Here is an 18,896-nt window from a genome sequence, read left to right as displayed (position 1 = left end):
CACCCAGAGTGTGAATGTCTCATGTGTCCCTCAGAACAGCTTTGCAGCTTCTCCTGATCAATCCGCTTCCTTCCAAGTGAATGGACAGGTTGCTGTTCTGCTGTCTTCCTCCACCCTTCCAGTCCTGCCTCCAAAGCTGTGAATTGATGCTGTGCTCATCTCGGTGCTGGGGTGTACTTGTGCTTGGGTACAAAGCAGAAGGGGCTGCAGTGTCCCTCCTAGGTTTGCCTGGGACTGGGGCTCCTGCAAAGCTACAGGGCTCCAGGCCAGTGCTTCAGGGGTCCCAAATGAACCAAGACAAGGAGTTTTCTCTGCAGTCCTTGTCTCTGGTAACTGTGCCTTCTGATCTTCTTCAACTTCTCTGAATTTCCAAAGAATCCCAAATCCAGCTTGGCAAAGTGCCCCAATATACCTCTCCAGCCACACTCTCTCTCTGCTTCTCTCACACTCCTGGTTCCCCAAACTGACCACGCCTCTTTCCTGTGCCTTCCATGTGCTCTTCCCGCTCCCGGCATTGTCCTCCCCCACCCCCTTCTCCACCCAGAAAACTCCTGTTTATCCTTCAAAACCCACTCAAATATTCTGCCTCCAGGAAGTCTCTCTTTCCAGCTCTTGTTCATAACATTGGCCACACTGAACGGTGTGACATTCTTGTTCTTATGTCTTTCTCCTCCCCCAGGCTGTGCCTTTTGTCTACCTCCTAGGGGCTTCAGGGAGAGTCTGGCCCAGAGTTGGCCCCCCTCTAACTATTTGCTGAATGTGTGCGTGAGCAGGCAAGCGGGTGAACCGGCACACATTCTTTCCCCTCATCCTTCAATTTCAAGGGGAATTGCATTCTTGAAGCCCCTCTGGGTCTTTCAGAGGAAGCGGCTCTCAGCCTCGCTGCTTTCCCTTCTATTGATCCTGGGATTTATGGCACTATTGTTTCCTTTTATTAGGCTATAATGGCCTCCGTTAAAACATGTTACATGGAAATAGGCTAATTAAGTGTGTCAAATAAGTCATCATCCCACAGAGTGGCCAGCCCTCCCCTGGCAGCGCTGTGGTGACTCACAGTGAGGGAGGCAGTCAGGGCATGGGGTTAGCATGTCCTCCTCACCCCTGTTTCTCAGAGCAGTAGAGGCCTCCCCAGGCAAGAGTCTCCTCGCTTTGCTCTGGGGGCCTCCTGGAGTCGGGGAGTCCGTTCACCTGCATGGGTTGGAGTTGACAGCGCCTAACTTGGGAGACTTCCTTTCTGCTCCTCTGCCTGTTCCTTGTCTAGGTCCTCGTGGGAAGGGGAAAACTTCTAGTAGTGGGCCTGATGATCGACTCTGGTGGGAAACCTGCTTCACCCACCTCTGTCTGTTTCCCACCCACCAACACTTCCCAAATCCATGCTTGTTTGTAGGAAGCCAAGCTGGCAGGAGATGCTCCAGTTCTCAGATGAGAGGTGAGCGCCTGCCTTTTGAGCAGTTTCCAAGGGGCCCTGGGGCTAGGACAGACTGGACCCCAGACAGTGGTGTTTGCTCTTCTAGACAACAAGGATATCATTCTGGGTTCTTCTTGTCCATGAAGGAATGGAGTATTTGATAAAATTCTCATGAGAAAGGGTCCCTTGAGGAGAGGGGACATGAACTCACATGAAAACCTTTCAGTTTTGCTCCACCAGTGGTAAAAGCCTCATTGCTTGCTTGAATCCACTCTTCAAGACCCAGTGAAGCCCCACTGTCTTCTCCCTTGAACTTCATGAGCATGTCTCAAAATATTAACCCTGTAGGATAATAGTCGGGCTCTGTTCTCCAAGAAGCTGGGGGACCACTGTGTGAACAGAGTTAGACAAACTTATTTTCTGCAGGACTTCTCAGAGCTGTCCACATGTTAACATGAATTATGGATCTTCAAGGAAAGCATGGTGGGTCGCATCTATTTACTACCCCTCCCCAGTGTGAGGATCATGCATCACTGCCTTTTGCTATGTGATTCTGCAGTGCCTCCCCCTAGACCAGGCCGTGTATAGTTCCACATTCTCACGGATGTTCAGCTTGGCCATGTGACCAATGGAAGATGGGCAGAAGTGGAGTGTCTTGGGGCTGAAATGGCCACGGACATGGTGAGCGTCTGCTAGTTTGCTCTCCCATTTTTGCCATTGCCATAAAAAGAGCACAGCCCTGGCAGCCACTCTCCCAGAATGCAGCTGATGAGGAGACTTAAAAGCAACCTATAATCTGAACCAGAGTTGCCCCACCCAACCTCTTCTGACAAAGGAATGAGAAAGTAGCACTTAGCAGGAATGGCCTGTATCAGTTTCTTATTGCTGCTGTAACAAATGATCACAAACTGAGTGGCTTAGAGCAGCCCCATTTATTCTCTTACAGCTCCAAAATCTGTCTCCCTGGGCTAGAGTCAAGATATTGACAGGGCCAGTTCCTTCTGGGGCGGCGGGGGGGTTGGGGTCCAGGGGAGAACCTGCTGCCTTGCCTTTTGCAGCTTCGAGGGGCCACCTGAATTTCCTGGTTAAGGGCTTCTCTCTCGAAGAAGTGCATCACTCCAACTTCTGCTTCTGTTATATGACATTTCTTCCTCCTCACTCTGACCCTCCTGCCCCTGTCTTATAGGGACCCTTGTGATTACACTGGGCCCACACGAATCATCTGGAATAATCTTCCCATCTCAAGATGCTTAACTGAATCACATCTGCAAAGTCCTTTTTGCCATAGAAGGTAGCATTCATAGGTTCTGGAGATTAAGATGTGGATGTATTCGGGGTCCATGATTCAGCTGACCTCACTGTCTGATACAATATATATATATATATATAGGGTTTCCCTAAATTTTTTGGAATTTTTTTTTCCCACAGAGCATCTCAGAATATCTCCTCCCCGCTTCTGAGGATACCACTTGAAATTGAGCCTTACCCCTATTATTTGGTATTTCTATTGCTAATTTGCAGTTATTAGTAAACCGACATCCCATTGCCTCCTGTAGAATTATCAATTCCTGCAGATTCAATTCGGCCACTTCCTTGGCTTAGAGATTCACCTACTTTCCTAATCTGTTAAAGAGGGATAACATCTGTCAGGGTCGAACTTACCAAATTCCCCACGGTGATTTTAAGTGTGTCTGTATGGTGAGCAGTCATAATTTCTCAACAGACAGCACTTGCCTTCCTGGCCTGTCTGCCTTTGTGGGCACGGAGAGTTGGTTGCCACGGTGGGTGGTAAATGCTGGTAGCTGATAGAGGGAAGGTCTCCCTGATAACCATGTCCCCGTTTTCCATCCTCGGCCCTTCCTTCCACAGTGTCAGGCATGTGGCATGCACAGGCCTGTGTCTATTGCCCTGTGGTCCCCAAATATATGGAAGTCCCCGGGGAGAGGTGGGCAGGAACTGTGTTGCATGAACAAATGAGCTTTATCACTACTCAGTAGCAGTGTGACTTTTGGAACGTTTCTTGTTTTCTCAGGGTTTCAGTTCCCCTACATGCTAACATGAGACTAGATTCGGAACCCTGTGGCCTCTCCCTGCCAGATCCAAAGCCCTTGAGTCTAGGACTCACCCCTTTCCCACCATTTTGCTCAGCACAACTTCAGAACTCCTTGGTACTGAGTAAACATTTGGTGAGTAGAACATTGGCACCCCTCTTTGTACCATCTTTTCCTATTTTGCATTGTAATGGGTACTTTAAACCAAAATACCCTTCAAAAACCAAAAGAAAAAAAATGGACCCAACCCAGGCCCCAGAACAGACCACTGGGACACAGTCATGACTACTTGGGCCTTTCTGGAAACCTCAAATCCCCCACGTGAAGCCGGTGCTGCCGAAGTAAATGGCACTAGTGAGTTCTCTATCACAGACGGAATGACAGGTTGCAGACCCACTGGAAAGCTCGGGTCCTGAAACCCACAAAACTCTTTAGTTGTGACTGATCTTTTCATGCTTGAAAGAAAGCTCTATTTTGTGAGAGGAAGATGACCCAAAAAAGGGTTAAGCCCTAAAGGGTTCATTTCCTCTACTCTGCCTGCTCTAGAATCTGGGATAATTCCTGCCATTAATATTTTAAGCAACTAATTTGACATTTTTCCATTTAATTAACTTGCATACATATGAGAACAGGGCTTTGAGAGTACCATGACATTTAAACAAAGTCATTTAAGTTTTCCCATTTCTGGCGGAGCGCAGCTTTCTTCTTTGCCTTTTTTCTTTGTGCTCCATTTCTGTTTTGCATTCCTGATTCTGATGCTGGCTTATTAGCTCAGAGAAGTGACCAAATTTCCCCAAGCGAATGTCCCACAGCCTCAACCTAGGTGACGTGGGTGGGCCTGGAGCTCTGGGCTGCGGCTCTTTTAAACTCGATCCTGCTCTTTTCCAGGCCTTTCTACAAATGGCGTTTCAATCAGAGCAGGCTAGCGTCACAGGCTAATGTTTTCCTGTTGCCACACCAACCCCCCGTGGGAGTGGGGGAGGCGCGGCGGGAATGCAAAACATTTATCAAATGTAACCATCTCCACAGAAGAGCTGGGGTTTCAGGAGGCAAACAATAGCTCCGTGACGATTTTCTCTTCCAAATGACAAATAATTGCTGTCATATCATCAGATGATTAAGAAATAAAGGAAAACAGACAAATGGAGTGTATCCATTGAGGGATGGTGTGGGGGTCCGAGGAGAGGCTCGCTCAATGTTCCGTAATTGAAAAATTGCACCCTAATTAGCTCCCACCCCGGAGAATTCATGAGTTCTATACACCATCCAATCCGCAGCCTGCCAAGTCACAGAACTTGCAGCCATTAAAGTTTACTGCTGGTTTCAGAAGGGGCTGTGCAGTCTCCAAACGCATCCAGAGAGCCAGGCTCTTCAGCTTGCCCAGCCCTCAAGAAGGAGTCATTACTTCATACTTTCATCTGCCATAATTAATCACAGATTTTCTCTGCCTATCGACAGCGCCGGCTGCTCTCCCCAGATGAACCTGGGCACTCATGCCTCCAGCTTATCGGTGCTGGCCAGCCCAGCCCGGCTCACGCAAGGTCACAGGAGCTGCATTCCCAGAATGCAAAATGGCGCCCCCCAATCCCAGGCGCCAGGGAGGAGAATGGGTCCTGCATTTAAAATGAAATCCCGTTGCAAACCAAGCTCAGGGGACTCTGGACAAATTCCACGTCTTCATTTCCACCCCTGTTCGGGATATTCTCTGGGGACTTCTAATGAGGCTGTCAGGAAGAATGGCCCTGTAAGAGAGGCGTGTCTCCATTCTCTTGCCTTCCCTCCCCCTGGACCTCGGTTTAAATCCCAGCTCCATGACCTCATTAGCTGCAGGACCTTGGGAAAGTGACTCGGTCTGTCTGAGCATGAGTCTCTCCTTTTGTAAAATGGAGATCATAGTACCTACCTTTCAGAAGTAAGACGGTGACTGGAGGATGCCATGGCGAAGGATCTGGGTTATGGTTGCTAGCAGTGCCTCGTGATCCCTATATGAAAAAGGCGGATAATGATCTTACCTCCCCACCAGGATTTTAATGAGGATTGAGTAGAGAATACATTATATGTGTGTAAGGTGCCTGGCACAAAGTTGGTGCCCAGTAAATATTTGAATTGAATTGAACTGAATCATACATAATTTGTTCATTCATTCCTTTAATCCATCAGCTAATAGTTGTTAAGTGATTACTTTTTGTCAGACACTTTGTTAGGCATAGGGTATACACAGGGGAGTGAGACGAACTTGATTCGTGCCCTTGATTCTGGGGGGGGGGGGGAGAGCACGATAAAAAACAAATTTAAGAAAAACGACATAGAAGTTGTAAAAAGTTCTATTAAAAAAGAGACAGGAACACAGATACAAGCTAAAAGCTGGTGGTGATGTTTAAATGAAGACCGGGAAGCTAAAGACACAAGCATGTGAGGAATGATAGGGAAAAGCATTCCAGGCGGAGGGAACAGCCTGGCAAAAGCAGGAAGGTGATCTTAACATATTCCAGGAACTGAGAAAAGGCCAGGAGTCAGGCCATTAGAGCACACAAGCCCAAGTCCCAGTGATTTCAGACAATACAGGTTTATTCCTTCTTGTCAGAACCAATCAGGCGTTTGGTGGGTGGTCTTTCGCTCAGTTATTCAAAACCCCAGCTCCCTGCTGTCCCCTAAGGTCTCCTTGGAGTGGTCCATTATATCCTCTGCATGCAGCCAAAAAGAAAAAGTGCCTGGGGGGACATGTGGGGGCCAAGGCCAGAGGTGGTGTGGGTCACTTGCACTCATACCCCATTGACTGGAGCTCAAAGATCTGGTCCTGCCTCACCACACAGGGGCGGGGGGAGGGTGTGTAGCCATGCATGTGGAAGGACAGTAACAGGTTGGGAGAACACACAGAGAGTAAGGATAGACAGAAGCCGGGTTGTACAGGGCCACGGAAACCAGGGGGAGAAGTGTGACGTTCATGCGGAGAGAATGAGAAGCCATTCCAGGACATTCTTCACATGCCTGTTTAGATCTTATTCGGTGAGAATGGGAAGCTAGTCAAAATTAACGGCATGACCAAATTTATACCATAAGAGGACTTCTCTGGCTGCTATGAGAAGAACACATCTGCAAAGAGCGATACTAGTCCCTTGAAGGTGCCTTGGATTAAGGTAATGAAGAAGGGGACGGACAGAAAGCGACAGATTTGAGAGACTTCAGTCCCCAAAGAACTGGCTTCAGCCTCACTGACTAGCCAACACGTAGGCCTCTGCTGAGCTGGGGCTATCATGCGAAGCTCCAAAAGATGAGAGAAAACATGAAAGCCCTGGGTCGGGCAGGTGGCTGTGCAGAGTGGAGGAGTTCCAGAAGTTTCCACCTGAACCAAAAGCTGGGTCTATCTCCTTGCTGGCCCTCTGGCCCAGTGCAGCAGCAGACCCTCCAAGTCCTGCTTCCATCGAAGTGAGAGATGTTGACATTCAGCCAGCCTGGTTCCCACCGGTCCCAGGGCAGGCAGCTGGGGGCAGCTGGGATGAGGTGGACAATTTGCACAGAGTGTGACCCCTCGCAGAGCACAGGCTTCAGGTTGTTCCATTTAATCCTCCTAACTGGGCTGGGAGGTTGGACGGGGTTACTGTTGACTCTCTATTTTACAGACAATGAAACAGACTCATGTTGCTCCTGCGACGTGCCCAATGTTACCCTATTAGTAAGAGCAGCAGGCTTGAACACAGGTCTTCCGTTCCATCTGGTGCAATGCAGTGGAGCACTCCACTAACAGGCTGTGTCTAGACTCACACGGAGGCCAAAAGTGAGTGAGGTTCTGCCTTTTATGGCCCCTGCTTCATGCCAACATGGCAGTGGACTCCTCGCACTGGATGCTCCCAGTCAGTCCCATGGGACACCAGTGTCCCGTTCTGCGATGCCTTTGGACAAGTCACTGGCTTACAGACCTGGTGGATCTTCAGAAGCACCTGGCAGTCTTTAAACACATGGCGTCCTGAGCTACCCCAGACGTAGTGAAGCAGAATCCCAGAGACAATGGGCACCAATCAGCTGTGTTTTGAAATCTCCCCAGGCACACAGTGACCCGGTGCTCAGATAAAAGCACTGTGGCGTCGTCAGCGTGCCTAGCAGTGAGCTAGGCGAGGCACAGGGAGAAACTGTTATTACCTAGTGAACTGGTGACAGAGCCAGAAGTAGACGATGGGTCTCCTGCCTTCCTAGTCTCTTTTCTGCAGGAATGTCCTGATGCCCTGAAGAGGTCATGGGGAAGTCCAGCCTTATCGGTGGTCTGAAAAGGTCAGAGCAGGGTGGGAGCTTTAAGGTTATCTTTCCAACCCAGTGGTTCCCCAATTTCTGTCGGATCAACTGCGTTGGAGTCACGGGAGGTGCTGGTTACAGCACAGGCTCCTGGCCTCCCTCGGCACCTACTGTGCCCGCGACTTTGGAGTTCATGTTTTCTAAAGTATCCCTGGTGATTCTGCTATCAACCAGTTTGGAAACCACTAATCCAGCCTTCCCATTTTACAGTCCATAAAACTGAGGCCCAGAGAGATGCGATTTGACTAAGACGACCTGGCCTAGAAGCCGAGTTTCCTGGCTCGGTCTACAGCTCCTTCTGCTAGCCCTCACTCATCAGAAAGCCCATCTGCACATGGGGGCAGGGGAAGGGGCGGTGGGCCAACACCAGCAAGAGGGGCCATCGTGTTGAAAGAGCTGCCTCAGAGGGACACGTAATTAGCTGACTGTAGCAGGTTTCCTTGCCCTGGTTATCGATGCTTCTTCTCCCTCTCCTTCCCAGTACCGCCCCTGCTCATCCAACGTGATCAATTACTCGCAGGAATAAATTACACACACATCCTACAGTCTATTAGGTAATCGGTGATGCGCCGGCTCAGGGACCCAACAGGCAAGACAGGTCATCTGGAGCGATGGCAGAAGGGACAGTGTGGGCCCAGTGCGTGGAGGAGACTCTAAACGGAAAAGCCCCAACCCTCAGGCAACAGTTGAGCCGTCTGGACCCCCAGAGATGGACTCACAGGCCAAACTTGAAAAAAACATCTTTTGGAACAACCACCGCTCTCCTGGGGCTGCAGCTCCGCAGGCCGCCCCCCAGCCACCCTCCCCAGCTCCCACGGCCCCAACCCTGAGGAGGCCTAGCTCAGATCCAGGGATCCTGCTGACAGGGAGGAGGGCTGGGGGACCTGAAACTGCAGTTCTCACCAACTCCTGGATAATACCAGCCGCTGCTGGTCCAAAGAACAAGGCCCTAGCGAGAAGCATGGGCAGAACTGGGTGGTCAGCCAGCTTGTTCATACGTAGCTTCTTCCAGTCAGCTCCTTCTGCATTTCCTCAGCGCGCAACGTCCTTCCCTTCTGGAACCTGCTTAGAAAAGTGTTCACCGTGCACATTTTGGCTTGGGCACACCTGCTCTCTCCAAGTCTTCCTTGACTCCCTCTGGCCCCAACCTAGAGCAGATAATACTTTCACCAGGCTCCATTCACACTCCATTATGGCAATACTTACTCTTGTCGGAGTAGTTCACCCACTCGTCACTCGATGGCCTGGGAACTCCGTAAAAACTGTACCGATTCTTTTGTTTCTCCACCTCCAAGCCTGATAGGGCTCTGCTAGCCACTGGGCACCGTAGGGCCTGGGAACTTTTCAGAGATCCCTAAAAGAGTTTGAGACCTGGAAACAAAATTACTGGACCCAAAACACGAAGGAAAACTTTGCAATAGAAATTAATAAAATTTTAATGAAACGTCTCCAAAACAAAATATTACATCAACCGCATTAATGGTTTCATTTAGTATTCATAAAAATTTCATTATATTTGAAAACGATGTGCAGGTTAGATTTTCTCACTTTGCAAGAATTCTTGAGTACCTCCATAACTGCTGAGAAATCAAAGCCAGGCATAGATCGAATGAATTACTTGTAGCCAAATAATTTCAAAGGCGAAATTATAAAAATAATCTTTATTTTTCTTTACAGAAAAAAAATACACTTAATATAGAATATGGGTGATTTGCAATATGTTTGATCTGTGTGAGTTGGAGCTTCCAAAGCAAGTGTGCCTAGGTCTTAGAAAGTCTGAAAACAATCTTTTTTTTTTAAAGATTTTATTTATTAATTTGACAGAGAGAGAGAGAGAGAGAGAGGAGTGAGCAAGAACACAAGCAGGGGGAGTGGGAGAGGGAGAAGCAGGCCTCCCGCTGAGCAGGGAGCCTGATGTGGGACTCGATCCCAGGACCCTGGGATCAATACCTGAGCCGAAGGCAGACGTTTAACAACTGAGCCACCAGGGCGCCCAGGTCTGAAAACAATCTTGACGTCTGGCCTGGGGGAATCATGTAATAGATTTCTACCAAATGAATGGATGAATAAATGGCAACCCGAAGTGATTCTGAAAAGCATATAGGTGGGAGGAAGGGAGGAAAAACAGGCAAGAGAAATATATAAAACGTAAGCCAAAGTTTTAAGACAACAACAAAGGGAGTCCTTGTTAGCAAGGAATCCCAGCCCCAACTGGATGACAGAAACAGGCGATATTGCCCCCTCCTGGCTGGAGGAGTTGTCCACACACACACTGGCTTCATTTATTGATCTGTCCTTGTTCCTCCAACACCAACATCAAAGCCCTTTGGATTTCCCTCAGAGAAAGAAGTCAGGGGTCCCTGAGGACCAGCCTCCACCTCTGTCCGGGAAGGAGCCTCGAGAGGAGCTGTGTAACTGACTCTGTGTCAGACATCCTGAAATGGATCCAAACCCATCTTGAACCTATTTCTACCTTCCTCCCGAACCACCTCTTGGTTAACGTGTTCCATATGTTTCTTTCCCTGATGGAAAAATAGGCTTCGCTTTTATTTCAAAGGGCATCATTGAAAAGTCTGGGGGACAGGGCTTTGTTCTAAGACAAACAAGATTTGGGGAGTTATTCTAAGGAAGCAATCAGATATAAACAGATTTCTACACAAGATGTTCACTACAGCATTATTTATAATAGTGAAAGAGCAGAAACAGCCTAAATGGCCAGCAACAAGGGGCTGGTTCAATAAATTAGGATCTACCCACACAAAAGAAGGTTACACAGCCATTAAAAGTCATGTTTTTGAAGGCTATTTTATTTTGTTTGTTTTTTTAAAGATTTTATTTATTTATTTGAGAGACAGAGAGAGAGAGCACAGAGCAAGAGGGAGAAGCAGGCTTCCTGCAGAGCAGGGAGCCTAACTCGGGGCTTGATCCCAGGACCCCGAGATCACGACCTGAGCTGAAGTTAGACACTTAACCCACTGAGCCACCCAGGCGCCCCTGAAGATTACTTTATAGAAGTAGCCAACCTCTGGTGAGCCCTTCAGAGGCGCCAGGCGGCATTGTCTATGCTTTACAGGTCTTACAACAGCCCCGAGAACAAAGTACATTGCTTGCGTTATCTCTGTGAGACATGCAAGGAAACTAAGGCGCAGCAAGCCAAGGTCGCACCGCTAGGCTGGGCATTGCACTGGCACCCCAGAGCTGCACGGTGATGTGATGGGCTGCAGGATGCTGCCTCCCTCTCACACAGATTCATGGGGAGTGGAGGCGAGGTGCTGAGCTCCTTCCCAGATCTGCAGGGCTGTCATGAAGGAGGGCAGATTGGGGTGCCGCCAGAGGTGTGAGGGGGTCCTGGCCAGGCAGCTCTCACAAGCAGTGCTGACAGAGGAGGATAGAGCCCAAGTGACATCCCAGAGGTGGCAGCATGGGGGGGCGGGGTTTAGCTAACATGGAGGGGGTAGGGACAGCTAGCACGTTGGGTGCATTGTAACCGCGCACTGGAAACCAACAAATACACCACGGGGGACTGGGCCGAGGCCCTGCAGTGTGCGCCAAAGCAGGGACAGTAATCATCGAAACTGCTAGCATCGGTGAGCCTGTCCACACACCATGCTCAGGGCTTCTCCGGGGCTCTCATGCAATCCTGAGGACCACTACATTTCTTTGAGCTGTCATTATGCCCATTTCACAGGCGAGAAAACTGATACCTGGCAAGATTTAAGTCATTTGCCTGTAATTTCAACCGGTAAGCAATAGTGCTGGAGTTGAAGTGTGTGGTGCAGAGGCCACATGCTTGGCCACTCTGCCACCTCCTCCGTCCCGCGGGGACGGGCTGCCGCGCACGGGGATAGGAGCCCATGTCCATCACCCAGCAGCCGGTGGCTGCTTTCTGTTCCATCAGCTACAGTTGGCCTCCCTTGCTATTCAGGGAATCCATTTCTATAGGAAAACGAGGGCAGAACCTCCTGGGTTTATGAGAACCCCCGGGAAGCCCAACATGAGAGATGGGAGAGGGGGAAGATCCCTCCACATTTGGGGAAAACCACCGAATGGTTTCTGGTTCCTCACGCTAACGCTATGTGAAGTCCAAGGGGAATCCGAAACAAAGGAACACCGCAGGCCCACCGCAGAAGTCCTGGGCCCCTCCTCAGCCCCGGGCTGCTGGCTCCTCACTGGGTAGCCTCCCGCCCTAGGGCCTCACATGCTTCCTCCAGGAGCGGCCACCTCCTACCGGACCCCTGGGCTCTGAGCCTGCCTGCTCCCCAAGCCTGCAGCAGAAGGGCCCAGCCCTCCCACACCCCAAAGGCAAGCTCCTCTCAGACTCTCATGGTCTGCGTTCACTGTCCACAATAGCAAACATGGGGATTTTTCTGGGTTTCACTTTCATGGTCTAACTCCCTTCTTGAAGAGGTAAATGGAGGTCTCTGTGGATTCTGGCTACTGTGTATCTGGAGGGCAGCCTCTCTGGAAAGCCCCGTGACCCACCCTACCCACCCCCCTGGGGTAAGGGTCTCCATAGAGCAGACAGCCCTCGGGGGCCAATCCAGTGCCAGCACCCCGCTCACCCACAAGCACAGCCCCCAACAGCCCCACAGGAGCGGGTTCTGGAGCCACGCTGTCTGGAGACACTCCCTTTCTTAGCCATAGGCCCCCTGCCCGGAGTCCGCAAATCTGCCCCCTGGGCTGAGCCACAGGGCCTGCCGCGCCCCACCCCCACCCCCACCCCAAGACCAGCGCCAGGAGGGAGGTCCTCTCCTCGCCTCTGCAGGGCACTTGGCAGGGAGGAGTAGGAGCCAGGCAGCGGGGCACGCCTCTCCCAGAGAGAGCTGACTCGAAGATGGAGAGAAGAAAGAGGAAGAAAAGCCGTGGGACTGGGAGAAGGGCCGCAGGCATGACCGCACAGTTCCTGATTCTAGTTCCTCCGAGGCAGGGCTGAAGTTTTCGCCCCTGGGTTTTGTGAAATGCCGCCCTATCCTTTCCACAAGGTCATCATTTTGCTTGAGCGAAACGTCCCTTGCAGCCCAGCGGGCCCCAGCTAGAGCAGCCTCGACTAGACCACCACAGCTGGAGGAGGCCATCCCTGCAGCGGGCGGCTCTGGAGACCTGGGCCCCGGAGGAGACTTCTCAGGGCTTGGGGGCCCCGTCCTCTCTGCAGCAAGGGAGGACTGTGTGGGGAAGGTTGGCACCCAGTCCGTGGAAGCTCAGTGGCGCTCTAAGGCTTGCTGTAGAATGGGTTCAACCTCCGACAAGCGCCTTGCACGTTGGCATCTAGGACTTCTGCGACCTGCCTCCCCTGAACACACTTGCAATTGCCATACAGGTGGCCAAGCCTGATTAATCCTTTGTCTCGTGCTTCCGAGACTTAAATAGCTCCCTGCTACGTACAGGATCAAGACCAAGTTCCCTAACACAGCGTGCAAGTTCACCGTCTACCTCCTGCAGCTTTCTCGCTCCCCATTTCAGATTCTGTGTCTTAGCTGGACAGAACTGCTCTTGGCTTCCCTTCCTTGCATGCCTTTGCTCATTCTGTTCCCTCCGCCTAGGCTTTCCCCTGCATGCCTCTGCTCATTCTGTTCCGTCCGCCTAGGCTTTCCCCTGCATGCCTCTGCTCATTCTGTTCCCTCCGCCTAGGCTTTCTCCTGCATGCCTCTGCTCATTCTGTTCCCTCCACCTAGGCTTTCCCCTGCATGCCTCTGCTCATTCTGTTCCCTCCGCCTAGGCTTTCCCCTGCATGCCTCTGCTCATTCTGTTCCCTCCGCCTAGCGTTCCCTTTGCTTGCATCTCTGCCTTGCTAATTTGCACTCTAACTTCCCAGGCTGGGTACAAGGGGCTCGTCCTCTGGGCTTCCCTATGTCCTGGCCTTGCTTAGCCTACCAAAACTCAGACCAGACTGTGTGGTAACTGGCTGCTTTCTTGTCTTTCCACTGCACTGTGGACTCTAGAAGGGCCAAGATCACAACCTCTCGGCTCCCCAGTGCTGTGTTCCGTGGAAATTGGCTTCTATCCGCTCACCCACCCCATCTTGTGGTTACTCCTTACAGCCAGAGATGAAGAGTTCCCAGAGAATGTTCAGGTCACCTGTCCCAACTTTAGAGAGGATGAAACTGAAGCTCAGAGAGGTTTGTAGTGACCCCTGGTCACAGAGCTAGGCCTGAATTAGAAGCAGGACTCTCTGCTTCAAACCCCGTGCCCCTCCCGCTACACCCATCATTGATCAAACCTCTCTGGCCCTGCTCCGTGTTGATGCCAGGATGAGTTTCTTTAAATGAGTGTATCCCATTTGGGGCCATCAGCTTTTTTAAGCTCCAAGAAGACTTCCAACGTGCACCCTGGGATCAAAATTTGGAATTAGGTTCCCATGCTTCACTGCTGCCCTCATGTGGGTGGGCTTCTCACCTCCGTGCCTTCATGTGTGCTGTTCCTTCTGCCCAGGTTCCCCACGAGGATTCTACTCCTCATCCCTGCTCCTTCATCAAGAGCCACGTCAAGTGTCTCCTCTATCAGAAGCTTTCCAGCAGCCTTCCTGAGCTTGTTGCTCATTGCCTCCTTGCCTCATGCCCATTGAACCCATCCATTTCTCTGGGACAATCCCTGGCTACCAAACAGAGCTTGGTCCCTACCCATTTGCTCAAGTCTGTCTCCTAGTAGACAGTGATCACTATGTTATTCAGCTCCTAGCCTAGAACCCGGCTTATAATAGGTGCTTAATCGAAGTGTGTTCGGAGGAAGAGTCAGGGAAAGGATGATGTTTGCAAAGCATTTCGCATTGAGAAAGCCCACTAGCCCCACGATGGGGCCCCATTTGGTTTCTCTACAGCTTCTAACAAAGAGCTGGGAACACAGTAAAGAATCAGCTAGCATTTTCAGACCAAATTCTACATACTGCAACTTTCTTCCGCATTTGTGCTGATATTTACAAAGCACTTTTGCAAGCATTGACTTACTTCATTTTCATAATAATCATTAGGGGCCTTATATATATTTTTTTAATTTTATATGGAGGAACCACCAGAATCAGCTCCGAATCCCAGTTCTTACCTGGCGGCAGCCTATCCCCCAACACATACCCCTATCTGAAGTCAGAGTCCTGCTGCCTCGACATACGCACGTATGTTACAGGCATGCTTATCCACTCAGGGTCCATACACAGCATGGTTACGTGACGCTTAGGGATACAGGGAATCCTTAGCCAATAAGTGGCCGTGCTCCCAAGATCAGACGCCCGGAGCAGATAGTTCAGCCACCCTCTGCCTTGTCATTTGGTTCGGTGGCTCCGTCCCCTCCCAAGCCTCCCACCACAGAGCTTCCCATGGCTTCCCAGTTCCTTGTGAACCAGGGTGTCCTGGTTCAGGATGTCAGATGTCACCCGGCAGGCGGAGCCAGCACCACATCCCGTTCGGCCTTACTTCTTAATGAGGCCTCCACAGTGCTACTCAGCTGTCGCCTCAGCCCCTCCAGTTTCCAGGAGTGCAGCCATGCTGCCAAGCCACCCCGATCAGTAACGCGGGGCCACTGCCCCTGAGGTCTGCTCCAAAGACCTACCAGAGAGATGACAATGGCGTCGCCAGGAGCCACCTGCCATTGCCAGGTCAGCCCAGGGCTCAGGAAGCACGGCAGACTGGCGCACAAGGGGTTGAGGCCCAGAGGGGCGCAGCCACCCTTGGAGGACCCCTTCCCCAGCTCAGGTCCTGCTTTCCCCCTGCCCCCCAGTGAGCGATGAAACAGCAACATCCAAAGCATCTAACCACGCCCAACTAACCCTCTCTCTCCAGCTTCCCCTTCGAACTCACTGACCTCAGAGCTGCCCTTCCCAGATGGTGAAGGTGTCATGTGACAGAGCTCAGAGGTGGCCACGCACCAGGAGCTTCCAGCCCTCTCTCACCACAGAGGCCAACCTCCGGTCAACCACCTCTTCTCTCAAGAGACACACTAGAGTGACCGCCAGCAGAGAGAGGGGGACTGGCCAGTTAAGACCTGAGTTAGAAGCCTGGCTTTGCCACCAAATTGCTGTATTTGTTTGGGCAAGTGGCCCCATTCCTCTGGGTTTCAGGTGGCTCCCCTCCCAGGGAGGGTGGTGGCTTCATCGAGCTATCCATTTCCTCTTTCCCCCTTCCAGGCCTCTCGATAACCAGAAACTACAGTTCTGCGGCAGGGATAAAGCTAAGGGCACTAACAGTAAAGCTTCCTCCCTTTCTGCAAAAATAACAAACCAACAATAAAAATAGCAATATTTCTATTTAGTAACTCTGTGTCAGGCAGCCCTCTAGGGCTTACACAATCTCCTCTCATCTTCACAGAAACACTAACAGGTGCGTATTCCTATTGTTCCCATTTTAAAGATGGAAAAGAAATGCTCCAAAAAATTCTGTCTTTCATCCGTGGACACACAGCTGGAAACAGAGAGAAGCTAGATCTGAAACGGGGCAATTTATCTGCAGAACAAGGACATGTTAGGACTCCATTCTTTTCTGCATCGGTCTGACCTGCTCAGCTTTTCCTTCCCCATAGAACATTTATAAAATTCGATTGCATCCTTGGGCACAAAGGAAAATTTTTTTAAATTTAAAATTAGAGATTTTATAGGTCACAATCTCTTACTGTAATCCAAAATTTTCAAATAAAAAAAATAATGTGGCTGAAAATATCCTCCACTGCTCGGGAACTAATAAACACAGTTCTAGATAACCCACGGATCAGAAGAAATATTAAAATGAAAATTAGGGGCACGTGGGTGGCTGAGTCAGTTAAGCGGCCAACTTTTGGTTTGGGCTCAGGTCATGATCTCAGGGTCCTGGGATCAAGCCCCTCATTAGCCTCCATGTTCAGTGGGGAGTCTGCTTGGGATTCTCTCCCTCCCTCTCCCTCTGCTCCTCTCCCATGTGCGTGCTCTCTCTAATAAATAAATCTTTTTAAAAAAACAAAAATTAAAAACCATCTAGAAACAGATGAAAAGGGGAACATTTTATTTCAAAACCTATGGGATCCCCAAAAAAGTTCAAGTAGGGGAAATTATGGCCTGAAATGCCTTCTTATTAGAGAAGAAAGACTAAAAATAAAGGAGCTGAATACACGTCATAAGGAATTAGAAAAAAATAAGCAAACAAAAACAGAAAGTACAACATGGGAATTGATCAGTAGCTGAAATTAATAACACAGAAAATAAGAGAAAGGGATACAAAACGCACGGAACAGGTGCTTTGAAACCAGAGCTGGTGGGAGAGGGCAGTGGTGTCTCGGGGCGGGCAGGGGCCCTCTGCTCCATGCATGCCCTCCTCGTGCGGGCCCCGTGGGTCAGCTGTGGGCTCCTGGGGCCCGGGGTCTGCCCCCTGGGCGGGTGGCATCCTTTCACCTGGTCAGCACTTGGCCTCATCGGGCGGTTTGACTGCCCACCCGAGACTCCTTGGACTGGAGTCGGGAGCATTTCCTCCCAGAAATAAAGCTCCTCTGTCTGGGCTTATTAGGCAAACGAGTCAGTTTTGTGTTTTCAGCAATGAAAGCTGCTGTGGTTTTGTTTTCTCTCTGTTGCCAGGAGTCGGGAGGAAGCCTGTGGTTAGACATCTTCGGGTGGAGACGTACACAAACACAGCGGCTAGAAATGAGCTCCTCGCATTCAGCCCGCCCTGCCCGGTGGAAGGAGGCTAATGAAAATGAACGCACGGAGCAGGGGGAGGTGGGGAGAGACACGGAGGAACGCCCAGACCTGCAGCAGCACTCACCCCTCCTCTAGTCCCCGGCCGACGGCCTCTGCTTCCCATTCTGACAGTGGAATCCTGTGGATCGATTTTCTCTTCCAAGGATGAGGCAACCCAATTTGCCCTCGCTCGGTCCAGAGACTGAATTTAAAAGATCCCCGTGAACTGAGTGCCGTTCTCAGGAGATCTCTCAGTAGCAGAGCCATGGCAGGTGCTGCCGGCCACCTGCACTGCAAGTCCTAGCCTCTCCCTCTTTTCCATCACAACCCTGGACTTGTTCTGCGGGGCAGTGCGCCCGGCCACAAAGTGCTCACACCTCCAGCCTCCCGTGTGATCTAGAGGCTGGCCATTTGCTTGCAGTTCTGGCCAATGAGCTATTGCATTTCCGAGAAGACTTTCCCCTTCCTAATATAGGCGCCACTCTTCCTCGTCTCCCTTCTTTGTCCTGCCTGGGACTTGAATGCAGGCCTAGAGGTGCAGCACCCATGTTGGGTGTATAAAGTAGCCGCATGAGGTTGAAGGTAGAGCAGAAAACCAGCAAGAGGCCAGGCCCTGGATGGTGTAATGACATCACCTTCTGCCCTGCCCTGCACCCACCCCATGGGCTCCTTCTGTCAAGGGAGAAATAAAGCTTCAGCTGTTAAAACCACTATGGCTGGCAGTTGTTACTTGCCCCTGAATGTATTCCTAAACAAGAACTTTAGTTTTTGTAGGGTTTTCACCCCATCTTCTTATTGGGTCCTCACAGAAATTCTGCAAGGTGGATCAGTGTTTTTCTTCACACTTTTAAATGATGAAACGGGCCCCAAGGATATGATGAAATGAGTCAGACTAAGAGTCAGGGCCCGAACTCCAGGACTCTGTGCCCCAGTCCATTGCTTTACCCCCCAAAATTCCTTCTTGCCTATAGGCAGTTCAGGGCTATCTTCACCCTCGCTATACCTCACCCCCCACACAAAGAAAGTGGAAGTTCCTCAGGAACCAAGGAGCATGTGAATTGAGCTTGGTCCCACCTGCTAGTGCCAGGAGTTTACATGCTCAGTTATTTGAAAATCCATCACTTCCAATCAAAGGATCTGGGTTCAAGTCTTGGATTTCCCCCTTTAACTTACTATGTGCTCCTGGGTGGGAAAAATCTCTGAAAATCTCCCTGCCCATCTGTACCATGAGAATGGCAGCCCTTCTCCTCCAGAGGCTATGATCATAAATTCAGAGATCTATGATAATATATGGTATATGACAATCAGCTCAGAGATAGGAATCTCTAAGCACTCAGGATGTCAGGGAGAATACTTGGTGCATGATAAAACACTGATGTCCTTATTATGGGGCTATTACCATGATGACTTTGGTTTGTCTCGAGGCTGTGACTCCTCCCTCAGCTTGGCCCTCCTTGTGGTTGACGTGTAAATTACGGATATGTTTCACATGACTTCATGACCACTGGTCACCATTTGTCAA

At 50.5% G+C, this 18,896-nt stretch overlaps 1 long non-coding RNA gene across 11 annotated transcripts in view; it reads right to left on the bottom strand.

Moving 5' to 3' along the window:
- LOC114206496 (uncharacterized) overlaps window positions 1-17,950 on the bottom strand; it is a 29,011-nt gene extending 11,061 nt beyond the window's left edge. For 2 of the 11 annotated variants that reach the window (XR_003608634.2, XR_003608631.2), the window contains exons 1-3: window positions 8,650-17,452; window positions 7,597-7,717; window positions 5,363-5,441 (exon numbers count right to left, since the gene is read on the bottom strand). This is a non-coding gene — a long non-coding RNA (uncharacterized LOC114206496). The other 9 variants (XR_015768576.1, XR_003608633.2, XR_003608636.2 and 6 more) reach the window with 9 other exon arrangements.
- Between the last annotated feature and the right edge of the window lie 946 nt (window positions 17,951-18,896).

Source organism: Eumetopias jubatus, unplaced genomic scaffold, assembly GCF_037043125.1.
Source record: "Eumetopias jubatus isolate StellerSeaLion01/CBP00866 unplaced genomic scaffold, mEumJub1_p1.0 scaffold_7, whole genome shotgun sequence".
Taxonomy (NCBI): Eukaryota; Metazoa; Chordata; class Mammalia; order Carnivora; family Otariidae; genus Eumetopias; species Eumetopias jubatus.
This window is presented reverse-complemented; position numbering and strand designations above follow the sequence as displayed.